General features: G+C 32.0%; 1 protein-coding gene across 1 annotated transcript in view; it reads left to right on the plus strand.

The window, feature by feature from the left end:
- The window catches only part of LOC129918192 (RNA-binding protein 39), a 163,346-nt gene that overhangs the window by 117,874 nt on the left and 19,937 nt on the right, over positions 1–25,535 (plus strand). The gene's annotated exons all lie outside the window — the stretch shown is intronic.

Consider the following 25,535-nt stretch of genomic DNA (forward strand, 5'->3'; position numbering starts at 1 on the left):
AAACTGAAGGGTGACCGGGCAAAACGGACTTGAAATTCGAATTCAGCGTGCCCAAAAAAGAAAGATAGGTCTGCTTCCTAGTACATGAAACTTTTTTTTTTGTGTGCCGGGGATGACAGCGACATGTCGCGACAGCGCTAGCACACAAAAAAAAAAGTTGTATGAACCAGGAACCAGACCTATCTTTCTATATGTTTTTGGGACCGCTGAATCCGAATTTCAAGCCCGTTTTGCCCGGTCACCCTCCAGTTTTGAGAAAAGTGTAAAAAAGACCCCAAAAAAGTCAAAAAACTTCCTTTTTTGAGTTTTTTTGCATATTACTCAAAACTGGAGGGTGACAGGGCCAAACGGACTTGAAATTCGGATTCAGCGGGTCAAAAAACATATAGAAATATAGGTCTGGTTCCTGGTACATGACACTTTTTTTTTTTGTGTGCCGGTGTTATTAATGAATATTGGAATATTGTTTATCTTTTTATATGTGAAGATTTTCTTTCATTGGGTTTGATACGCCATTTTTCGGTTCAAGCTCTCACTGTGTCGACGGCAATTTTTAGTTTTACTGCTGCCTTAGAGAAACATTTGTCGGGTACCAAAATTGCGGTATCATCTTCAAGAGTAGCCATTATGGTGTGATTACCAACTGGGATATCCCTTGCATATAGTAAATAAAGGGTAGGACCTAGGACACTTCCTTGTGGAACACCGGCTTCTATTTTCTTCAATTCCGAATATTCTTGATCGTAGCTTACTCTAACCAATCGGTCTGAGATGTACGGTTTTAATATTTCATAGTACTGCCTGGGAAGATATCTTTGCAGTTTGTACTCAATGCCAAACCTTGTCAAAAGCTTGAACAACATCTAAGAAAATAGCTGAACATACTTGTTTTTCTTCTAATGCTTTTTCTATTACATCCGTTATTCTATGAACTGGGTCTGTAGTGGAATGTTTATTTCTAAAGCCAAACTGATGATTTGGGATTACCCTTCTTTCTTCTATGATTTTGCTAAGTCTCTTCAGAAGCAGTTTTTAAAAAACTTTTGCCATAATTGGTATACGCGATATTGGTCTGTAAGACGTCATTTCTGTAGGTGGTTTTCCTTGTTTGGGTATGACAATTACTTCAGCAATTTTAAAATGGTGTGGGACATACCGTTGCTTACGGCATGCATTTATTATATTTTGGAGTTGAGTCGTCGACTAGGTTTCATGCTGTACGCATCTCTGTCATTCTCGATTTTTTTCGTTTGTGCTTAGCTCTTATCAATAATATAACCCGTTTCTGTTAAAACAATAAACACATATCCTTCTCTTTCTTACACATCAAGCGCGTGGTTAATAAATCGTGTTGCTAGTGGTGTTCTACTAAAACCACATGGCCCGTGGGGCTAAAATGAAACACGGGAACCGATATGAAGGGCTTTCTGAAGTCTCCATATCGGAACCCAACCCCAAAAGAAATAGAAAAAACGAAAGCATTTTTGATGATTTCCCCAATCTCCCAAAAACAACAATTTCTAAAAATCCAAAGTTCATTACGGTCGCTTCTACAGATGTAGATAAACCTTTGACATCAATAAGCATTTTCGCGCTTCGCAAGGCCATAGACGCAATTAGTACACAATATGAGCAAGTATCCCAGCTAAGAGACGGTAAGCTTCTTATTTTGACCAAAAACCAAAAAATTGCGGACAAATTTATAGCCGTAAAAAATCTTCCTGATTTATGTTCAGTTTCAATAACGATGCATAATCAACTCAACATCTCTAAAGGTATTGTATACGCCCCTTGGCTCATTACTGTCCCCGAAACTGAAATAGTACTAGAAATGGGAGTGCAAAATGTGACTGAAGTCTACAAATTTACTAAAATATTTGATGGAAAACCCAAACCAACAGGGCTAATGCTCTTTACTTTTAATACTTACCAACCTCCTGAAACAGTAGTGATAGGTTGGACCAACGTAAAAGTCTCTGAGTATGTTCCAAACCCCATGCGGTGTAAGAACTGTCAAATTCTCGGACACACAAAGAAAAGATGCAATAACAATCCCATGTGCCACATTTGCAATTTGCCTCCACACATTGAAACAACATGCACAAGAACAATGTGTGCTAACTGCCTAGCGCCCCACCAATCTGACTCCAAAGACTGTCCAAAATTCATTCAAATGAAAGAAGTCCTCAAAATAAAAACTAAAAAAAAATGTAGCATGGCCGACGCAAAGCGTATACACAAAGAAAGAAATCCCTTAATGCCAAATCCCCCCAATCAGCAATTATTCGCTGATATTGCAAATCTTCCAAATAATACAGTAGCACCCAAAAACAACACAATTCAACCAATTGAAACCAAAAACAACACAATCCAACCAACTGCAAACAAAAACTCAAACCCCATCTCCAAAGTATCTATACCTGTTTCTAATAATTACAAATCTATAAGCTCAGTAGCCAACAATCCTACGGAACTTTTAGAACAACAAAAATCACCCCCATCCATCTCATCCCTTCCAAAAAATAATGGAAGTAATATACAAACCACATCAAACGATATTCATATGAATACATATCCAAACTATAATAATTCACTTTCAACTACAAACCAATTTACACCTAACTCTTTCGATGTCACAAAAATCCCACCTTCATCATGCAACTCACCTATATCCGATGTTACAAAACAACTTATTCAAGTAAATGATTATTTTATTCAAAACTCCGATATGGAAGATGATTCCATATAAAAACAATAATTATGCACCAACCTCTGACTCTGCTGTTTTGATGTCGAATCAATCATGCTCCTTGGGGAGCATGGGTGCTTCGACATCGGGGCAGCAGAGTCTAAGAACAGACCACCGCAATAACAACAACCCAAACCTTTCACTAACTAAAAATTATTTTAAGACTCTTCAATGGAATATAAACGGTTATATTCACAATTACGATGAGTTAAATTTATTAATTAAAGAAAGATCGCCTTGTGCCATATCTCTGCAGGAGACACATTGTGCGTTTAAATCTTCCCCTATTGTTCCTAAGGCATATTTAGGGTATTTTCACAATTTTGCTTCAAATCTTTCGTCCAAACAAGGTATAGCCCTTTTAATTAAAAAAAATATTCCCCACACACAAATAATTATAAATTCAAACATCTTAACTTTAGCTATAGAAGTAAATTTATCTATCAAATTTACAATAATTAGTATTTACATTTTGCCCCAACAAACATTCACTCGTGCAGATCTTGAAAATATCGTAAATCAAGTGCATACTCCTATACTATTTTGTGGTGATGTAAATTCTTGGAACGTCCTTTGGGGTTCTATTTCGACAAATCATCGGGGTACTATAATTGAAGAGTTTTTATTAAATTCTGATCTTATGGTTTTGAACAACGGTTCACCAACACATTTTTCGACCCATAGTTCTCTGACGCATATCGACATAACATGCTGCTCTTCTATACTCTACCCATTAACATCTTGGCGGACATTAGAAGATCTGCATAATAGTGATCATTTTCCCATTATGATAAGTATTCTTACTAGCACAAACAAATCAGAGTTCACATCTAGTCCCAAATTTAAAACAGACTTAGCCGATTGGAAACATTACCAATCAATCGTTACCAAATATCTGTCAGATAAAGAAACATCTTCAAATACAAATAAAGAAGCAGCTTTAATACAAAAATCCATCCGTGTCGCAGCCAATCTTTCTATTCCCCAAACCGCACCCAACTTTACCTCTAGAGTTGTACCTTGGTGGAGCTCCACCCTTAAGATTCTAAGAGACCAAAAAATGAAAGCTTGGAGAAATTTTAAAAAACATCCAACGCAAGTTAACTGTATCGAGTATAAAAGAACTAATGCTCTATTTCGTAGAGAAATGAAAATTAGTAAAGCTAAAAGCCTAACAACGTTCACCTCTTCCATCAATCCTAATTCTCCAACAGCAAAAATTTGGAATAATATACGGTCCCTCACGGGCAGTTTTATTCCTCGGACAATAAGAGCTATAGAAACTCCAAGTGGTACATTTTCCTCAGCCTTAGATATCGGTGACTACTTCGCTAATTCATGGTCTAATCTTTCGAAAGACAGTGCCTTTTCAGAATCATTTAAGGAAGAGAAAGCCATCAGCCTTCTCTCCTCTAGTCCTCAAACCTGTGGAAACATGGAAGCAAAACAAATAGAAAACTTAATTTCATACATAGAACTCGAAAGTTGCTTAAAAGGTTTGAAAGGTAAAACTCCATGTCGAGACCGAATTTCTTACCCGATGATTAAAAATCTCCCTGAAATCGTGAAATATAGACTCCTTAGATTATATAACGACGTTTTTACCACCGGAGTTATCCCCCAATACTGGAAATCAGCCAACATAATTCCTCTGCCAAAACCTAACAAACCAATTAATTCTTTAGAAGGCTATCGGCCGATATCGCTTATTCCCTGCATGTCCAAAGTTATTGAAAAAATTGTTGCAAAACGCCTTCTCTGGTTTATGGAGACCAAAAAGGTAGTCAGTATTAACCAAGTAGCATTTAAACCCAAGAGAGGTTGCTCAGACGCCCTACTGCATGTTGATCATTATATATCTAAAGCCTTGTCTTCTCGTAACCACGTAACTATACTATCATTAGATTTCGAAAAAGCATTCGATCGTATCGGTGTACATTTAATTTTAAATAATTTGATTAAATGGGGCATTGGTCCTAAAATATACAAATTTGTTAAATCTTTTTTGTCTAACAGAAAAATATCAGTCAAAGTAAACAACATTTTTTCATCTACTCGTTCACTAGATAATGGCATTCCGCAAGGATCGCCCTTATCTGTGGTGCTTTTCTTAATTGCTTTTAACGATATAAGTATTATAATTGAAAAATATAACCTCCTGGATCACTGCATTTACGCTGATGACATTTACATCATGTGTAAAGTCAGTGATCTTGAACAAGCAAAAAATCTTTTTTCACATTTAATTAAAAACATACTAGAATGGTGTAAATATTCAGGTGCTAAATTGTCTCTTAATAAATGTAAGGCCTTGCATGTGTGCCGAAAAATTAGCTGTCCTCAACTTAATCTTAGTATAAACAATGTCAATATAGAAAATGTACAAAACTTAAATATTTTAGGATTAGAATTTAATAATAAGTATAATTGGAAAAACCATGTTGTAAATGTAAAAAAGAGCCTAGCTGCAAGATCTAATATAATTAGTTATTTATCAAATAGGAAATTAAATGTTCATGTAAATACATTATGTAACATCACTAAATCTCTAGTCCTAAGCAAAATAGATTATGGCCTTTGCATTTATGGTAAATGTCCTATATCAACTCTAAATCTGCTCAAATCAACTTACCATCAAGCAGCAAGAAAAAGTATTAATGCTTACCGCACAACCAGAATAATCAACATCATGGCAGAGGCCGGCCTTCCTACATTGGAGCAGCGTCAATCCGATTCTTTTGTGAAGATCCTCGCTAAACTATTATTTTCATGTAACTCTATCATTGACAAGGACATAGACTCTACAAACAACTCAAGCAGAAACATGCGATTCCCTTCAACCATTGTAAAATCTCTAACAACTGCGAAACAAATGGGTCTACCTTTTAAACGTATCAAATCCAACAATATAACTCTACCATCTTGGAAATTGGAACCTACATCTTGTGTGTTAAATTTATCTAAATATAATAAAGAAAATACCGCCAACATCATCTATTATGCAAACTTTAATAACATAATTGACAATTTAAAATCCAATGGCTGGAACCCTGTTTTCACAGATGGGTCAAAATCTGCCTACAACTGTTCATTTGCTGTAACAAATGAAAATGGATACTTATTGAAAACTGGAATTTTAACTGAATATGCATCAATTTTCACTGCTGAATCAGTAGCTATCCTTGAAGCTGCCAAAACAATGCTTCATATAAAGACAAAAACGATAATTTGTTCTGATAGCTTGTCCGTAATAAATGCAGTAGTCAACCCTAACCACAACACCAATCTTATCAACAATATAAGAGATCTTCTTATAAAGAACCCAAACAAATTAAAGCTAATGTGGGTACCTGCTCATATTGGGATACCAGGGAACGAATATGCAGATGAAGCGGCAAAACTATGCTATAAAAAACCAGTTTTTGTCTTTGATGTATTTTCAAAAATGGATCTTCAAAGAAAAATAACACACACACTCAAAACTAACAAGTTCTTAAATTGGCAAAGTCAAAATACACACTACTCGAAAATCAACACTGACTGCAACGCTTCTATGTATCCAGATTCAATTTCCAGCAAATATATATCAAATTTTATTCGACTTCGCTTGGGACATAGCATTCTTACACACCAGCATATTTTAAGAAAAGAAAATCCACCATTATGCCCAACCTGCAACAACGCCATCAACATCCCACACCTAATCGGCCTCTCATCATGTACAGAATCAAAACAAATCAACAATATCCTAAAAAATAATCAATCCATATACTCATTTTTAAATACCATAAGCATTGAAAACATAACAATTATTAATAATTATCTTCATACAAACAATATAATTTTATAGTATATATATTACTTTCGAGTGGAAAGCTCCTGTAGCTAGTGCTCTTTCTTTTTTAACATTAAATTTGTAATTTCTTGTTAATAAATAATAATAATAATAATATATTTTGGAGTTTTATGAAGGCTTTTAATGGCATTTCTTTCATAACCTGAGCAGTAATAAGATCGTAACCTGGTGATTTTTTATTTGATAGTTGATGTAAACACATACTTTTTATTTCTTTTAGTCTTACAATTGGTATTTCACTTTCATCTTTCTTATCAACAAACTGTAAGCTATTTTCAGCCGCGTTTGATGAGTATGGCTTAAAAACATTCGCAAGATGTTCAGCGAAAAGGTTAGCTTTTTCTTTCGGGTTACCGATTTATTTCCCATCTTGAGATTTCAAGGGCGAGTTTGGTAACTGCGGTCTTTTCAGGCGCTTGACTGCTTTCCATAGCGAAAAATCGGTTGAAGCATCAGTCGTTAAATCCTTCAGGAATGTACTGAGTGAATCATTTTTGAATTTGAAGATTTGAGTTTTAAGAATGTTGCTTATACGGTTAAACGTTATTTTATCATCTGGAAATCTAGTATTTTGCCATTTTCTTCGAGCTCTTCTTTTCTCTATTATCAACTATCTATCTCTATAGGATATTTTATTTCATTTTGTCTTCTATTAGGAAATGTTGGAGTACTTTCTTCAGCGCCTGTTGCAAATCAGCAAAAAATTGCTCTAATTCATGGTCAATTTGCTCGATTGTATCCATGGGAGATCTTAGATTTACAAAACTAAAAAACCTTTCTCTAAAATCACTCCAGTTTGTTTTCTTACTTACAAGCTTTGGATTACTTTTTTCTATTACTTCCGATTCAATTAGTGATAGAATCACTGGAGTATGGATTTAGTATTCGGCTTTGGTTTATGTTCTTGGAATCTTTCATAGAATGTTCGTCAAGTTTGTCCAATGTAGAATTTTTCACAATCGTTACAGCATAATTTGTAGACTCCGGAACATATTTTAGTATCTGTTGATGATTTTGTTTTTAAAATGTTTTTTATGTTGTTATTTGTTTTGAAAGAAATGTTAATGTTGTGTTTTTTAAATTCGTATTGTATGATTTGTGGTAGAATGTTAGTGTATGTTATTGATGTGTATTTATTTTCTGTTGGTGTAACATTTTTATTGTTGTTGTTTTTCTTTTTAAGCTTTTTTGTATGTAATTTGTCTATTATTGTTGGGTTATATCCATTTACGTATGCGATAAGTTTTATGGTGTTGAGTTCGTTTTGGTCCATTGGTATGTTGATAAGTCTTTCGATGAAAGCGTTGAAAGCAGCCATTTTTTGGGAGTGTGGGTGGTGAGAGTCTTTATGTATTGTAATGTCTGTTGTTGTTGGTTTTCTGTATATTTTGTATTTGAATTTGTATTCTGAAAGGTTCTGAAAGGGTACAAATCTTAAATAACATGGAAAAATTACCTAATAAAAAAGTCGGATTTCTTAAGAAAAAAAATTTTATCTCGGTTATTTATGGAATATCCCCAACAATGTTATACCATTTTGAAAAGAGAATTGAACACACCAACTTTTAAGGTAACTTGCCGAAACATCGTAGTGCATTTTTTTTACACTACGGTTCATTGAATTGGAGTCATGTAAAAATGTTTAGTACTTAGTTGGGCAAAAAAGTAATATTTGCTTTAAAACTGATGAAGCTGAGTTAAAATTTTTAAATGCATTTGGTAGCAGGGTTATTCAAGGTTCCGTAACAAAAGAAAAAAATGAGAAAAATTAAGATTTGTAGTCAGGGCACATGAAAAACCGTCACAGGGTGACCATTTTTTCGACTTTTTTTCAAATGCTCACAAAATATATGGCTGCGATTTTTTAAATTATTTTTCTGATAACTGTCACCACCTACTCTATCTACCGTTTTAGTTTCGACGTTAACTTTTGGGACACCCTGTATAGACTTTAGTTTGGCAATTCAAAATTTTGTTTATCTGGCCAAAGAACAAAAATATGAATGTATTAGTTATGTGACAATTTTTCCTTTAAAATAGGGTTGCCACATAGAAGTTCCCATTTTAGAAGTGGCAACCCTATTTGTTTTTATTTTCAGTATCAACTTATATTTCATTTGACACCAATTTTAACCTCTTACCTTATTAGCTTGGTAACTGGACGGTCGCCTCTCCGACTATAAGGAATTCTTAAAAAAAACATTTGCTACTTTTTTGTTTTATCATTACTTTCATAGAAAACAGCCTAAGGTATTTGGGCCCGCAAAGCATCTTTTCATATTAGTATTGTTTGTTATTCTTATTATGACATAATATTTTAAGTGTTCTGAAGCTGGCAACTCTAATTTTTATTAATTTTGATTAATAAAATTAAGTTTTAAAATTAAGTAGGCGGGTCAGTGGATTGAAATTTTTGTAGCAACACTCTAAGCTATTACGTATTACTTCTACAAAACAAGATTTTGTTTTGACAACACTGGCGTTTTTGAAACATGTTTTCATAACATTAGGATTAGAAACATTTTATTCGTTCTTTTTTCATTTACAATTTAAACTTATAGTAAAAAACAAAAAAGTGTTAAAAAGAATAAATAATAGCATTCATTCTTTAACTTAAAGTTAGTGTTGAATGATACATTTTTTAAATAAATTTTACAATAATAGGAAACTGTTGTGGGGTGACAATCAATATGATAATAAACAATAATTCAATAAGTTAAGGTCTTCAATAAATATTTTAGTGATAATTTAAATTATGTAGAAAAATAAACAATTCGTCAAAATAATTCGTAAAAAAGAAGCAAAATGATACATATGTACTTATTTTAATATTATGATACAATTTTTGTACAATTTTTAACAATAGTTTTCAATAGAAATTTAGTCAATAGTGAAAAGCCAGTCTTTCAATTTTTTCAAGAAAGAGTTCAAGTTTTGAGTTTTTCTGATAACCAGAGGTAATTTATTAAACGATTTTGTTGCTGTGGCAGTATAAAAGTTATGAGAAATGAGTTTTGTGGGCAGTAGGTTCATTAACTGCGAGTCCCGACTAGGAATATTACCACTTTGCTTGAAAAATTCTTTTAGCACTTTAAAAATATAAAGATGTCTCATAGGTAGAATTCGCAATTCTTTGTATAAGGGCCAACTTTCTGTTAAACGATTTTTGTTGCAAATAATTCGAACAAGATTTTTTTGAACAATCAATAAAGGTCTAAAAGTATTTGCATAGGAACCACCCCAGCTAGATATCCCGTACTGTAGTTTAGAATGTGCAAGACCATAATAAATTGAAGTAAGAACCTTTCTAGAGCAGAATGGTTTTAAAAGATACATTTTTCCCGTTGAGCATCATATGATTTTTGATGTTGTTACTATGGTCTTTCTAATTAAGGTTAGAATCAATTGTAACACCCAAATATTTGAAACTATTCACTGAATCAATTTTGAAATAAGAATCGGAACAAGAATATTTATGTTGAAAATTAGGTTTACCACAATCGTGAATTGGAAATGTGAATTGCCTACAGCTTGGAGCAAGAAAAAATAAATTATAATAATAAAATAATTTTAAAATTCATGAACTTAGTTTTTTCACTTATAATTAACTTGTGGTTAAAAAACCAAGTTCTTAGTACTTCAAGATCCTCTTCAATTTGCAAGACACAATTTAATTCCGAATTTGACTGGTAGGTAAATGATATATCGTCTGCAAATGCCGTCGAAAGGCCATTCAATCGCAGCTCAAAAATTGAGTTTATATACACAAGGAAAAACAAAGGACCGAGTACAGATCCCTGTGGAACTCCACTTTTCACTTTGTGTACCGTTAACAACAACTTTTTGATCTCTTTCATTCAATTATGATTTTAACCATTGAAAAATGACTCCTAAATCCTGCATTATACAACTTATTTTATAATAACTTATGGTCAACCATATCGAATGCTTTCGTCATATCGATGAAAATAGCCATTGTAGATTTATTTTTATTTAAGCTGCTATAAAGTTGACTACATAGCCTAAGAATGGCATCTTCAGTTGATTTACCAGAGCGGAAACCAAATTGATTTTCGTTAAAAAATTTGTTTTTATTTAGGTAAGCTGTAATTCTTTTTATCATTAATTTTTCAAATATTTTTGAAAAAGTTGGAAGAATAGACATAGTTCGGTAGTTAAGCATATTTTTTCGATCACCCTTTTTAAAGAGGGGAAGAACTCCGCACACTTAAACTGAGTTGGAAAACAACCTTGTTCAACACTTAAGTTAAATATTTAACTTAAAACATCGGAGACATAAAATGCAATTTTTTTAAGTAAGTTACTAGATATTCCATCTGAAGTGCAAGAGTTTTGGTTTTTCAGAGATAAGATAGTTTTGTAGGTTTCAAAAGAAGAGATGGGACTAAAAGCTATTAGGTTGTATGAAGTCAACATCCAGGCGATTTTGAATAAAACAGTTACAGTTACCAGTAGAACTAATGGATGGCTGTAATGTTTTCGATATTTCTGTAAAATATTCATTAAATTTGTTCGAAATACAGTTTAAATCTGTTAGAGAAACATCATTGACTACAATAGATTTTATAACGTTAGGTTTCCTTGTTTTTCCTAAAATGCTGTCAACAGCTTTCCATTCTTCTTTTATATTACCCTTCGATTTTTCGAATAAGTTAGAATAGTAATTTTCACGAGTTACTTCATTATTTGAGCTGACACTTTTACACAGTTTAAGATAATACTTTTTTAGATTTTCATTATTTGAATGTTTTTAAAGCTTTAAACTAATTTTGCTCTTTTGCTTAATCTGCTAAAGGAGACTTATATTCATCCAAGGTTTAAGAAATTTATTTTTATTTGATTTTTACTTTAGTACATGACTCTAAATGTTTTTGCAGTATTGAGATAAAAAAAGCAAAACAAGTGGATGGGTCCTTTTCCGAATAAACCTTTTCCCAAAATTCATGTTTCAAAATATCCGCAGTAATAAGTAATCGGTGATATAATGCCCTTTTGTTTGTGTTTCTGAAGTATAACTCAGATTATTTCCTAACTCATTGAATAAAATTATAGATTTATGATCAGTTATGTTCAGGTCAAGAACACTACCAAAAAATTTAAATTGATTGTTGACTTTAAAATGAGAAAAAATGTGGTAAATGCAAGTACTTGTAGATTCTGTTACGCGGGTTGGCTCATTTATAATACCCTTTAATCCATTCGAAGCCATGAGAAACAAATAATTTTCAGTATCTTTGTCTGCCACATTTAAGATGTTAATATTTATATCTCCAATTAAAATTAAATTACAAGTTTTGTTTTTACAAAGAATTTTACTGAGTTCTTCTACGAACAAACTTTTACTAAACCCGTGCAATCTATATAAACACAACATTGTATAGTTTTCTTTTTGATAGCAAAACGACAACTTTACAACGTCAGCGCTACATATATCAATTTTTGAGAATTGATGTACAAAACTTTCATCAATGTAAACTGCAACACCACCTGACGAATAAGATTCATTACAACAACTAAATAACGCATAACGCGGTATATTATAGAGACTCATTTCACTCTCATAAATCCAAATCTCTGTAAAAACAATTATAGATGGCAATTTTTTAAGTGACTCAATATGAGCTAAGAAATTAGAGAATTTTTTTCTGAGACTACGGATGTTTTGGTGTAGGGTCAATGTGGGTAAATGTAAACAATTTCATGTCTTTTTTTTCTTTTGACTTTAGATTTTAATATGTTTTCACGGAACAACTTAACAGGTATCTTCAAATGCAAATATGAAATGATGGCAATTCTTCTTTATAAATATAAACAAATATTTCTCAAATTGTTTTAATTACTATCAAATATGGCATGTTTACAAATACCCCAATGTAAACCAAATGTAAACACATGCAAATCGACATAAATGTCCTGTCTTTTAAAACTTGTTTGTTTCACATAGAATCTTCATCAAAATTAAAAACTAAAAAGTATTTGAAAATTATACTGACTTAATTGAATCTGCAAAAATATTTGATTTTTCTGAAAGACTAACGACTTGTTTGGCACTTTAAAAAATTATCTTTCACGGAAAATACGCTCGTCGAATGAATTCTCTTTTGACAGCAATGAACTTTACGTATACGTTAAAAGATACATGCGTCCCCTTAGACGAGAATATTTTTAAGAAAGTTGGCCACTTAGGTTTCTATAGATTTATTTTATACCACAGGTGTTTTAAAATTTTTCATAAAATACTTTTTTTACATTTTGCATCAAAAAACAGATTTCAAAAATTTTTTTTACGAAAATGTGCAATAGCTTTGCAGTTTTTAAAGAGTTTATGTACTCATACAATTATTTTAGAAAATTATAAAAAAAAAAGAAATAAATAAAATTCATTCATTCGTGGTTGTAGTGAACGAAAACACAAGATGTTAAAATTTAAAATACACTGAACGAAAAAAAGCCAATATTTTATGAACTGGTTGCGATAGAACTTTTTTCTATCTGTTTTTAGAACATCCATAAGTGTAGCTATCAGCCGTTTTAGGGTTGTCCATTCTCTATTGCACACCCTGTATATATTCAGACATATTATAAACAAAAATTCCCAGGGAAATGGTTTCGGGAGAAGGGCCCCAATCGGAAAAATGGCGAAAATTTCCATTTTTTTTTGCTTTCCCATACCTATTCTAAACCGTTGAAGAACGAAATTCAAGCTTAAAAAATAATGAAATTTCAGGAACTTTTCAGTTAGGAGTTTTTTTTTCAAAATAGGCCTGATTATGACGATTACAACTCAACTTCAATTTTTTGAATCGTTATACCTAAGAAACAGTGGGTCTTAGCAAAAAAAAGTGTTATGACACTTTTTATATATAATAATCTGGTCTACAATTCTTGCATTGAAAATTTTTTGATGAGACTTACCCTTTTGCTGAAAATCGTGAAAAACCAGTTTTTGTGACCTTTGACCCCCCGTAAGTTTTTTTCCACACCTCGGATCGATGAGGACTTTTTAAATTTAATTTATGATGGTGTTTCCAACAATCCTACCAATTTTCAGCTTGCTGGGAATTAATGTAACCTCACCCCCTTATTTTAGTCTAATTTGACCGGACTATATGAAAATGTTCCCATTCCTAGTTCAAACGTATTTGACTCCTTTCGTAGTTTTTAGTGCTAGCGCAGTATTAAGAAGTTGACGCCTCTGTTGTGTTAAACAATCGTTGATGTGTACATTCTCGCTTTTACCGTGTGCTCCAAAAATTTTAGTTGTTAGCTTTTTCCCTTTTCTCTCGTTTAGTTTTCATTATTTTCTCTTTCAAGTGATGAGAAGTAAATTTGACCAGGGTTGCTAAAAAGCTCAAAAGTGAGCTCAGCTCAAATTTTGAGCTAGCTCACTTTTGAGCTGGGTACCATAGCTCAGCTCATTTGAGCTGAGCTGAAAGTGAGCTGAACTGAAAGTGAGCTGAGCTGAAAGTGAGCTGAGCTGATGGTTGAGCTGAGCTGTCGGTGAGCTGAGCTGAGCTGAGCTGTTGGGTGAGCTTAGGTAAAGTGAGCTGAGCTGTGATGGGTGAGAGGTTACATTGATTTTTATTTGGAAAGTATAATGAAATATGAAGATACTAGCTTACCCGTGCGAGATCTCTCGCATGGGTACATACATAGTTAAATACAGAGTGCCTTTTGAAAAGTCGAGAAATAGAGCTAATTAATTGGGGCGTATTCATAGACACTGTTTAGGCTGCTTTTAAGAAAAACGCCAGTTTATCCCATTTGACTTACATTGGATAAGCCCCAGTTTAAGTTCAACACCTATGAATATGGCACATTAAATTTAGTAATTTTATTGGGCTTTTCCAAAAATTATCTTAAACCCATTTTTGTCACACTCCATTAAATTTTATGTCGCTATTCAAAAGCGGAAATTTTAAACTCGTATGTGATTTCATAGTCTTCTCATTTTTAATAGCGACTTATCATATTGTAGCCCAGTAAGTACCCAAACGGACCTAAATCGAATGCAAAGAGCGAATATTGCGACCACTCTTTATTTTTCTTCCTTGTGTACATATGTATGTATATATACATTTATACATACAATTTCCAGTCTTTTCCTGGCAAATGGAAGATGAAATGTACGGAATCTGTTCATATAAAAAAAAAAACATAATAACACCCGTATTGTGTGTGGGATTTTATAATTAGATTTCATTTAGAAACAGTTAGGACCACTTTCTGCTTTCAAAACTTTTTTAATTAAGTAATAAGATAATGAAATTTAATTTTTATCAACTATCGATTCATATTTGTAAATCGCAATGTGGCTGTAAATGTTCAGACAAATATCAAACAGAGAAATGTGTATGAATCTAGCCAGATATTTTATTACATTTTTTTTGAGACTGGTGTCACAAATGGCATAGTAAAATTTGAGACGTTCCCATTTTCTTTCCCTTTCACCTAAAAATTTATTAATTTAACTCCGAGTTGGCAAATGGAAGACGCCATAAGGGCCTGGCTGAACAGTGTTGTGCCCAATCACGTTCCAATTTACATTTTCTAGGAACAAACGTAAAAAAGAGAAAAATCCTCACCCCTCTTGCCAACAAACTGACTGGTTAGGCGATTGAAAAATCACCGTGTAGCCCGGCACTAACAAATCACTTTTGATTAGATAACTGCAGATTTGTAGTAATGGCGAATTCCTTTCAATTAAAAACTCGAATTTTCGGCGAATTTTTTCTGAAAAGCATGCTCCATAGAAAAAAAATCGCCTCAAACGAAGCAGAATTCGAATTTTTTTTAATCCCTCTTTTTGGAGAGATTTACACGGATTTGTACACACACTTGGAACAACTGACATTTCTCAAACGTCAAGCTGAAAAATTGTTTCGTGTTGTTTGTTTATTTGAGAACACCAACATCTAATAAAGTGTAAATTACAGTGGAATCCCGCTAACTTGAACACCTACGAAACGAGGCCTGTTTAAGTTACTGGATTGTTCAAGTTACTGGAAAAAATAAAAAAGTCTTCGTTTTTATACGTTTTCATTATATTATTTTAAATGTTAGTAATTGACACAAAACACAATTGTATTTAAACCAACTTTGGAAAAAAATTTGTTATTTTACATTGCTTAGTTTTCTGCAAAATATTTTTTAGCGCACTTTCTCTGAGGTTTTGGAGTACTGTAAATTCAGATGATGTTCTGTTATTTTGACTGGCCCAATCGATCACTTTATCGATTGATTCGATGGCTTCGGTGTCAGTTACAATGTTTTGCACCATTATAACATCACCCGGGTCAGATTCATTTTCCGAATCGATGTCTTCATCTTCAACACCATCAGGAACATCTTCATCGCGTAACCATTCGTTTACTTCTTCTTCGGTGTAATGCTGTTGGATTGAAAAATAAAAGTTTGTTCATTAGGTACCTACTGTTTTGTACTTAAAGTCAAGAAATGTTACCTGATTATTGTCTATTTGTTCGAACAAATGTATCAAGGGTGCTTCTTCCCCATCTGCAATCAAGTTTTCCCTCCAGCGTTCTCTGAGAGTAGATAATGGGACATCATCTTCGTCGTTAAAGAAATTGTTATCGACATCATTAAAAATGGGGTTCCAGCATTTTTCAAGAATGTGAGAAGTTACTTGATCCCACGATTTTGACATCAATGTAATGGCTTGGCGCAAATTGAAGTTCTTTAGGGCAGAAATTATATCTTCATTTTTGTTGGCAATGCAATGACCAACGACAGCAAGTTTGACTTATAATGCAGCTTCGTAATTCTTATGCCATTTTGATCCAACGGCTGAACTAACGCAGTGACATTCGGTGGTAAGAACATTGTGCAAATGTCTCCGTTAAGATACCTTAACTCTTCTGCCGATGGATGGCATGGAGCATTGTCTATAATCAGAAGTGCCTTAAGTGGGAGATTTTGTTCTTCGCAGTGTTTCTTTACTTGAACTACAAAGCTCTTGAAAAACCATTCCTTGAAAATGTATTTTGTCATCCATGCATTCATAGAACTTTTGTATTCTATTGGCATTTCAAAATTTTTAAGACACCGTGGATTTTTTGACTTACCAATGATCATAGGAACGAGTTTGTGGGTACCTGTGGCGTTAGAACCGAGGAGTAAAGTCACTCTTTGCTTAGGAATTTTTCCTCCAAATGCACTTTTTTCATTAAACGATACATAGGTTTTTTTGGGCAACAACTTCCAAAACAGTGCAGTTTCATCAACGTTGTAAATTTGTTGTGTTGTCAGTTGAAGAGCGGCGATTTTATCTTCAAGTTTTTTTTTTAATGGCTCAATAGGTCCTGGATCAGCAGCTAATTTTTCTCCACTAATAGTAATCAATCGAATACCGAATCTTCTCTTCCATTTCTGAAACCACCCAGAACTAGCATTGAAAGAGCTACCTTCTTGACTCTTATACTTTAAAAACAACTGTTTGGCTTTCTCTTAAAATGTTTCCGCTTATCGGAACATTTCTTTTGCGCTGATTCAGGAACCATTTGTAAAGGATCCTTTCCATTCTTGGATGCTCAGCTTTTTTAATTGTGCACATTTTGCCTGGTCCAGAAAAAGTATTCGCGATCCTTGCTGTGATTTGTTTCTCATTGCGCTTTATATTGCATATCGTACCTTTTGAAACACTAAATTCCTTTGGACAAACCGTAACGCTTTTTCCTTTCTTTATTTGTTCAATAATTGCTGCCTTTTGTTTAAGTGTCAACATTCTAATTTTTTGTCCTTTTTTTAAACCCATTTTGAATCTTTAAACAACTTAAACTTTAAACTTAAATTCCAAACACGCACTTCAAAATATTGCACAAAATTTACTGGAAAATTTTATTATCACGTTCCTGCTTGCACAAAACTTACTGCAAAATAAATAAAATCTTAAACACATACAAAATAGCAAATTCCGGGAATTCCCCTTGGATGAAAAAACAGTTTACAAACGTAGTAACCTGCAATGAGGAAATTCAAACTCCTGTTGATATAAAATTTATTTGTTCAAGTTATAGAGTCCAAAATTTCTTAATTATTCAAGTTATAGAGTCAGCAATAAAAAAGTTTAAGGTAAAGAGCCTTACAAATTGCCTGTTCAAGCTACAGAGCACATAAAAGGGAAAATATCATGTTCATGTTATTGGACTGTTTAAGTTATCGTATGTTCAAGTTAGCGAGAGTCCACTGTATAATCGTTTATCGTGTTTTTATTGCGGAAAAATATGAAATAAATAAAAAAAAAACAATGTGCGATCAAAATATATTTTTTCCTCGCATGCTTCTTATGAAAAAGTCCAATTACTGTGACTTTTCTTCCCGTGATTGTCTTCAGGAATTTTTTTTCTCTGTAAAACCACAGCATACGGCCAAAATAATTAACCATCTACTTCATCTTTATGAAATAAATTCAATTTGATGTTTTGTTTGACCTTTAGTCCAAAATAATGCGTTTCGCCCAGACACAACAGTTGGGCTCATCAGTAAGATGCTGTTGTACCCTTCTTATACGCAAAATTTTTAGTTGATAATTACCAACACATATTATATTTTACAGTGAAAACTCACTGTAAACTATATTATTTTAGGGGAATTTGATTAAATTCGTGCACCTAAATAGAATATTGCCCGTGGTCTGGCAAATATTAAGAAGAAGAAGAAAACGTAAACAAGAATTTGTTTTTGTTTTATGGACTTTATGAAATAAATTCAATTTGATGTTTTGTTTGACCTTTAGTCCAAAATAATGCGTTTCGCCCAGGCACAACAGTTGGGCTCATCAGTAAGATGCTGTTGTACCCTTCTTATACGCAAAATTTTTAGTTGATAATTACCAACACATATTATATTTTACAGTGAAAACTCACTGTAAACTATATTATTTTAGGGGAATTTGATTAAATTCGTGCACCTAAATAGAATATTGCCCGTGGTCTGGCAAATATTAAGAAGAAGAAGAAAACGTAAACAAGAATTTGTTTTTGTTTTATGGACTTTATGAAATAAATTCAATTTGATGTTTTGTTTGACCTTTAGTCCAAAATAATGCGTTTCGCCCAGGCACAACAGTTGGGCTCATCAGTAAGATGCTGTTGTACCCTTCTTATACGCAAAATTTTTAGTTGATAATTACCAACACATATTATATTTTACAGTGAAAACTCACTGTAAACTATATTATTTTAGGGGAATTTGATTAAATTCGTGCACCTGAATAGAATATTGCCCGTGGTCTGGCAAATATTAAGAAGAAGAAGAAAACGTAAACAAGAATTTGTTTTTGTTTTATGGACTTTATGAAATAAATTCAATTTGATGTTTTGTTTGACCTTTAGTCCAAAATAATGCGTTTCGCCCAGGCACAACAGTTGGGCTCATCAGTAAGATGCTGTTGTACCCTTCTTATACGCAAAATTTTTAGTTGATAATTACCAACACATATTATATTTTACAGTGAAAACTCACTGTAAACTATATTATTTTAGGGGAATTTGATTAAATTCGTGCACCTAAATAGAATATTGCCCGTGGTCTGGCAAATATTAAGAAGAAGAAGAAAACGTAAACAAGAATTTGTTTTTGTTTTATGGACTTTATGAAATAAATTCAATTTGATGTTTTGTTTGACCTTTAGTCCAAAATAATGCGTTTCGCCCAGGCACAACAGTTGGGCTCATCAGTAAGATGCTGTTGTACCCTTCTTATACGCAAAATTTTTAGTTTATAATTACCAACACATATTATATTTTACAGTGAAAACTCACTGTAAACTATATTATTTTAGGGGAATTTGATTAAATTCGTGCACCTGAATAGAATATTGCCCGTGGTCTGGCAAATATTAAGAAGAAGAAGAAAACGTAAACAAGAATTTGTTTTTGTTTTATGGACTTTATGAAATAAATTCAATTTGATGTTTTGTTTGACCTTTAGTCCAAAATAATGCGTTTCGCGCAGGCACAACAGTTGGGCTCATCAGTAAGATGCTGTTGTACCCTTCTTATACGCAAAATTTTTAGTTGATAATAACCAACACATATTATATTTTACAGTGAAAACTCACTGTAAACTATATTATTTTAGGGGAATTTGATTAAATTCGTGCACCTAAATATAATATTGCCCGTGGTCTGGCAAATATTAAGAAGAAGAAAAAAACGTAAACAAGAATTTGTTTTTGTATTTTGTATTTTGGACTAAAGGTCAAACAAAACATCAAATTGAATTTATTTCATAAAGTCCATAAAACAAAAACAAATTCTTGTTTACGTTTTCTTCTTCTTCTTAATATTTGCCAGACCACGGGCAATATTCTATTTAGGTGCACGAATTTAATCAAATTCCCCTAAAATAATATAGTTTACAGTGAGTTTTCACTGTAAAATATAATATGTGTTGGTAATTATCAACTAAAAATTTTGCGTATAAGAAGGGTACAACAGCATCTTACTGATGAGCCCAACTGTTGTGCCTGGGCGAAACGCATTATTTTGGACTAAAGGTCAAACAAAACATCAAATTGAATTTATTTCATAAAGTCCATAAAACAAAAACAAATTCTTGTTTACGTTTTCTTCTTCTTCTTAATATTTGCCAGACCACGGGCAATATTCTATTTAGGTGCACGAATTTAATCAAATTCCCCTTAAATAATAGGTCTGTTTGGGTACTGCCTAAAACAGAAATATTTCAACTTTTTTCAACTTTTTTAACCCAATTCCTGTTTGGGTACTCTGAAATTGTACATTTTTTCACAAAAAAGATGGCCGCGAGAGAGAAAAAAATTTCCCCTTCTTGCGAATTTCTGCCCAAAAAATTTCATCGAACAAAAATCTGAAATCTGTCAAAAGGTAGTGCTTTCTCTGTTTTTCTTTATTTGTTCTTGTCGCACAACATAAAGAAAACAAACTACAAACATGGTGGCGTGGATTTTTTTCTTGTTTTTTTTTTAAATTTATTTCGTTTTAAGTGATGTAATGCTCAAAACAAATTAATATTTTATGAACAAAATAATAAAAAAAGTGTTTCAAAAATAAAACAAAGTGTTTTTAATATTATTCATTTCTTTTTTTTTTTTATTTGTGTTTACATTTTTTAATGAACAATACAAAGTACAAACATGGCGATGTGGCTATGTTTTGTGTTTTTATTTTTATTTTAATTTTTCGTGTTTTAATGGTTAAGAAGTGCTTTATTTTATAAATGATTTATGAAAAAATGAATAAAAAAAGTGTTTGTAAAACAAAACAAAAAACAAAAAAAAATGTTTTGATATTTTTCCTTTCTTTATTTTTTTTTTGCAATTGGTGTTGTTGTTTACATTTTTGTTGTTGTAGAAAAAGTAGCAGAAAATTTTGTGCCAAAAGCGTTTGGGTACTTTTACAAAATTTTTCTTTCTCTGAGAGAATTTCATCCCCACTCCTTAAAATTTGACAGGTTTCATATTTTTGTGCAAAAAGAACCCAAACAGACCTAATATAGTTTACAGTGAGTTTTCACTGTAAAATATAATATGTGTTGGTAATTATCAACTAAAAATTTTGTGTATAAGAAGGGTACAACAGCATCTTACTGATGAGCCCAACTGTTGTGCCTGGGCGAAACGCATTATTTTGGACTAAAGGTCAAACAAAACATCAAATTGCATCTACTTCATCTTCACTCAGATCTCAATAATATCTCCAATTTCCTATTGATTTTGATTAAATAAAATTTATATTACGGAAGAAAATAAACAAAATTATTGATCAAAGGGAACTCTGTTTTATTTTGCAGAAATTGTTTTGATTTCAGCTTGACGTTCGTGTAAAAATTGTTGTCAAATAACACACATACAATCGCAAAAAGAATTCGGTCTGTTTTTATGTTCCTTTTTAACACCAAAAATTCGATGTTTTTGATGCGATTCAAAAATTGAATAGAATTCGACATAAGATTCTACACATTTTTGCACACGCATATGAACTCAAACCCGCGTATTCACGATTCGATGCGAATGGTCTTGTATTTGTATCGTTGTAAAAGTGCAAAAGTGCAAAAGTGTTACATTTTCTTAAAATAAAATAACCAAATATACAGACTAAAATTTTTTTACACTTTTGCTATACCCTAATCCTATTGCAAAAATAAAATACAATGGTGCAAAACTTGTCTGTTGTAGTTGTTGTAGTAGAAAAACAAAATTTAGCACGTTTTTGTTGCACCGGATCGTGAATACCCCTATTGCCTATTAATTTAAACGTTTGTTATTGTTTGATTCTGGCGGTGTCTTTTTCATATAGAATATCACACACAACTGAACTTATTCCAAAGATCCTGTCAAAAGCGATGAACACTTCCACTTTCCAATAATTTTGGAAACATCTTATGTAGAAGTGTTCAATGATCTGCAAGAATGATGAAAATAAAGGACAGCACTTGTTGAAGGAACTACGCTAAGTATACCAAAGTAAAAAATAAGCAAAATATTTTGTATCCTTCATTGGCTATCGGAACTACACGATGTGAAATAAAATTATTTCTATCAAAATATCGTATTATGTGCTAACTAAATAAAATAAATCAATTATTTTTATCTGTTTTCATCATCATGTTTGTTTGGGTACCGCCTTAAGGCCCAAGTATATAATAGGCTAGGCATGGGCTCGCATAGGTTTATGTCAAAATCGAACGAACTGCTTCGTTCTGTTTCTGAAAACATGAGGATTAATCATAATGAACGCATGCGCGCATAGCTTTCTGTCACGATTTACATTTTTGTTTGCCATAATTGAATAATTTATTTTCAAAAGATGATAAGTCCACTTTTTTTCAAAATTCGCTTTTTTGACCAAATTTGTACTCTAGGGATAACCACGTCTGTCTTCAAAATATGAAGTATCTATATCTATATCCGATCTTACAGCTACGCGAAATATTTTTTAGTATCAAAAACAGGATAAAGCCTTGACTACATTGGCTCAAAAAGTTAAAAAGTACAAAAGTGAACATTTTCAAACGCATTTTTGTATAATTTTTCGACCTGATAAATTACAACAAATGATGCTTATTTTTTTGTCTAATAAACAATTTGTGTTCTCTTTTTCACAAAACAATTGCGCTAGCTAGAAAAAAAATATTTTCACTTTTGTACTTTTTGAAAAAGTGGTGTATGTAGTTAAGCCTTAAGTCCCGGACTTATCATCTTTTGAAAATAAACAACAGCTTCTTTATGTGTAAATGCTATATTAGACCACTGGCCGAATCTTAAGTTTAAAACGTCTTTAAAGATAAATAAGTACTCTGAACATTGTATTTTAATCTCAAATTCAATTGTTTGATAGACTGGGGCTAAAAGCAAGATTGTATATTCTTTTAAAACTAATTTAACATCCGTTTATTTTCAAAGTATGATAAGTCCAAAAGCGTTTTTATTTTTTATCTTTTGAACTATCGCTCCAAAAATTAAAAACGAAACGGTATTCTGTAGCTAGGTAAAAGTTTTAGAGAATATATTTTTTTATAAATTTAGCTACACACATCAAAAGAATATAGAACGTTTTTTTTCTTCTCCTGAAAATTTTAAAATCATGGACTTATCATGTTTTGAAAATAAATGATTCAATTTGTGTAAAAAACACGTTGAACTACACAAAAAATATTTTCAAAGCTGTTTTTATTCAATCCACATTTCGTTTAGGATTTAGAGAAGGTGGAAACGTAGTATAAGTCAGTTTTAATTTCAAATTAATCCTTCGATCCATTTTACCAAGATGAGGATTAGCAATTTTCCATTAACGGTTTCTATATATTTCAAATTAAATAATTTCTTAAACGATTTGACATTCAAAATGAAATAGTTTAGGAAAATATCTTATTGGATTCTAGTGAAAACAGGATATAAGGCACTTTAATCCAAAATCGAACTTTTGAGTGATCTTTCTTTTAAGGAGACTGACTACCCAGAACCTCAAAAGTTTGCATTTTCAATTTGTGTGCCAAAAATGAAATACAAAATGTATAATTAATGTTACATGTAACAGGGCTGTTTAGGTACTGCCTAAAACAGAAATAATTCTACTTTTTTCAACATTTTTAACCCAATTCCTGTTTGATTAGACTGAAACTACTGTATAATTTTTTATTTTTACAAAAAACAAATCCCCGTCTTTCGTTTCGTCTTCTTGCGAGTTTCTGCTCAAAAATTTCTCCGGACAAAAGTCTGAAATCTATCAAAAGCTGTTGCCTTCTTGTTTTCTTTTAATAAATGATATTTTTGTCCTAAAAGCGTTTGGGTACTTTTGCACATTTTTTTCTTTCTATTAGAAAACTTAAATTTATTTTTGTCCAAACTTATCTGCAATCTGTATGTACATAATAATGTCAAAAAATGTTTACCATTAGAATTTTTAAGCAAATCGGAGAATTTACTCGCCTATATATGAACGCGCCTAATGATACGAACTAATCATATACGAACACCCCTAATGTGAACATGAACACGCCAGTCACACATTTCCAGATTTATTGGAAAGTGGTAAAAAGTCATTTTAAAATTCATTTTGACTGGAAAAGTATTTTTTAAACAAATTAAGATTTCTTAAAAATTATAAACATTTATGTATTTATATATATATATTAGGGTGGGTCAAAAAAATCGAAATTCTTTTTTTTGAATTGGTACTCCGAAAAATCGATTGCTAGACCCCTCTAGAATATACACACCAAATATGAGCTCTTTATATTAATGGGAAGGTCCTCCGCTTTGCAATTTTCCATTTTTACATCAAGCTTCTACTAAAAAAAAATAATTTTTTTATTAATTGACTTTTTAGCAAATTTCTTTTCATATTCTTGTAGGAAATTGAACGCTCTACAAAAAAGGCCTTAATAACTTTTTTCGTTTATCTAACCGTTGAATAGATATTTGAGGTCCAAAAATCGAGAAAATCTTTAAAAATTCCCGTATGCATTGCGATTTGGATACGAATATCTTCTAAACGGTTAAAGCAATCAATTTCATTCCAAGGAATTTTTTGTAGAACGTTTAAGTCCCTACAAGAATATATCTTGCTAATTTGAAAATAATGAAGTTTCAGTGAATTGGAAATTTTTAAAAAATATAAAATGTTTTTATATTTTTTTTTTAACTTTGACCTCGAATATCTTTAGAATGGTTAGATTAATGAAAAAAGTTAATAAGACCTTTTTTGTGGAGCAATCAATTTTCAACAAGAATATGTCTTGCGCGTTTGATCATTATAATTTTTCAATTTGTTACAAAATTAAGAACAAAAAACGAATTTTTAAAGATTTTCTCGATTTTTGGACCTCAAATATCTATTCAACGGTTAGATAAACGAAAAAAGTTATAAGGCCTTTTTTGTAGAGCGTTCAATTTCCTACAAGAATATGAAAAGAAATTTGCTAAAAAGTCAATTAATAAAAAAATTATTTTTTTTTAGTAGAAGCTTGATGTAAAAATGGAAAATTGCAAAGCGGAGGACCTTCCCATTAATATAAAGAGCTCATATTTGGTGTGTATATTCTAGAGGGGTCTAGCAATCGATTTTTCGGAGTACCAAATCAAAAAAAAAATTTCGATTTTTTTGACCCACCCTAATATATATGTTTCTGGCGACAGAAATTCCCTTTTTTTAAGATATAATTTATTAAAATCTGTTCGGTGTAAGTCCCGCAAAAGGGTGTTCGACAACGGTAATAATATATATGATGATTTTATGATTTTATTTAACACCATAGCTTAAGATGTTTGGTTCTAGTTATTTATGGAATTATTTTAACACATGCATATTTTTAGAAATAAAACAGATAATTTTTCTTGATTTTCTCTCTTGGTTTTTTATTTGGTAAAAATATTTCTTTTTTTATCATAAAATTAATCGGAATGGA

Source organism: Episyrphus balteatus, chromosome 1, assembly GCF_945859705.1.
Source record: "Episyrphus balteatus chromosome 1, idEpiBalt1.1, whole genome shotgun sequence".
Classification (NCBI taxonomy): Eukaryota; Metazoa; Arthropoda; class Insecta; order Diptera; family Syrphidae; genus Episyrphus; species Episyrphus balteatus.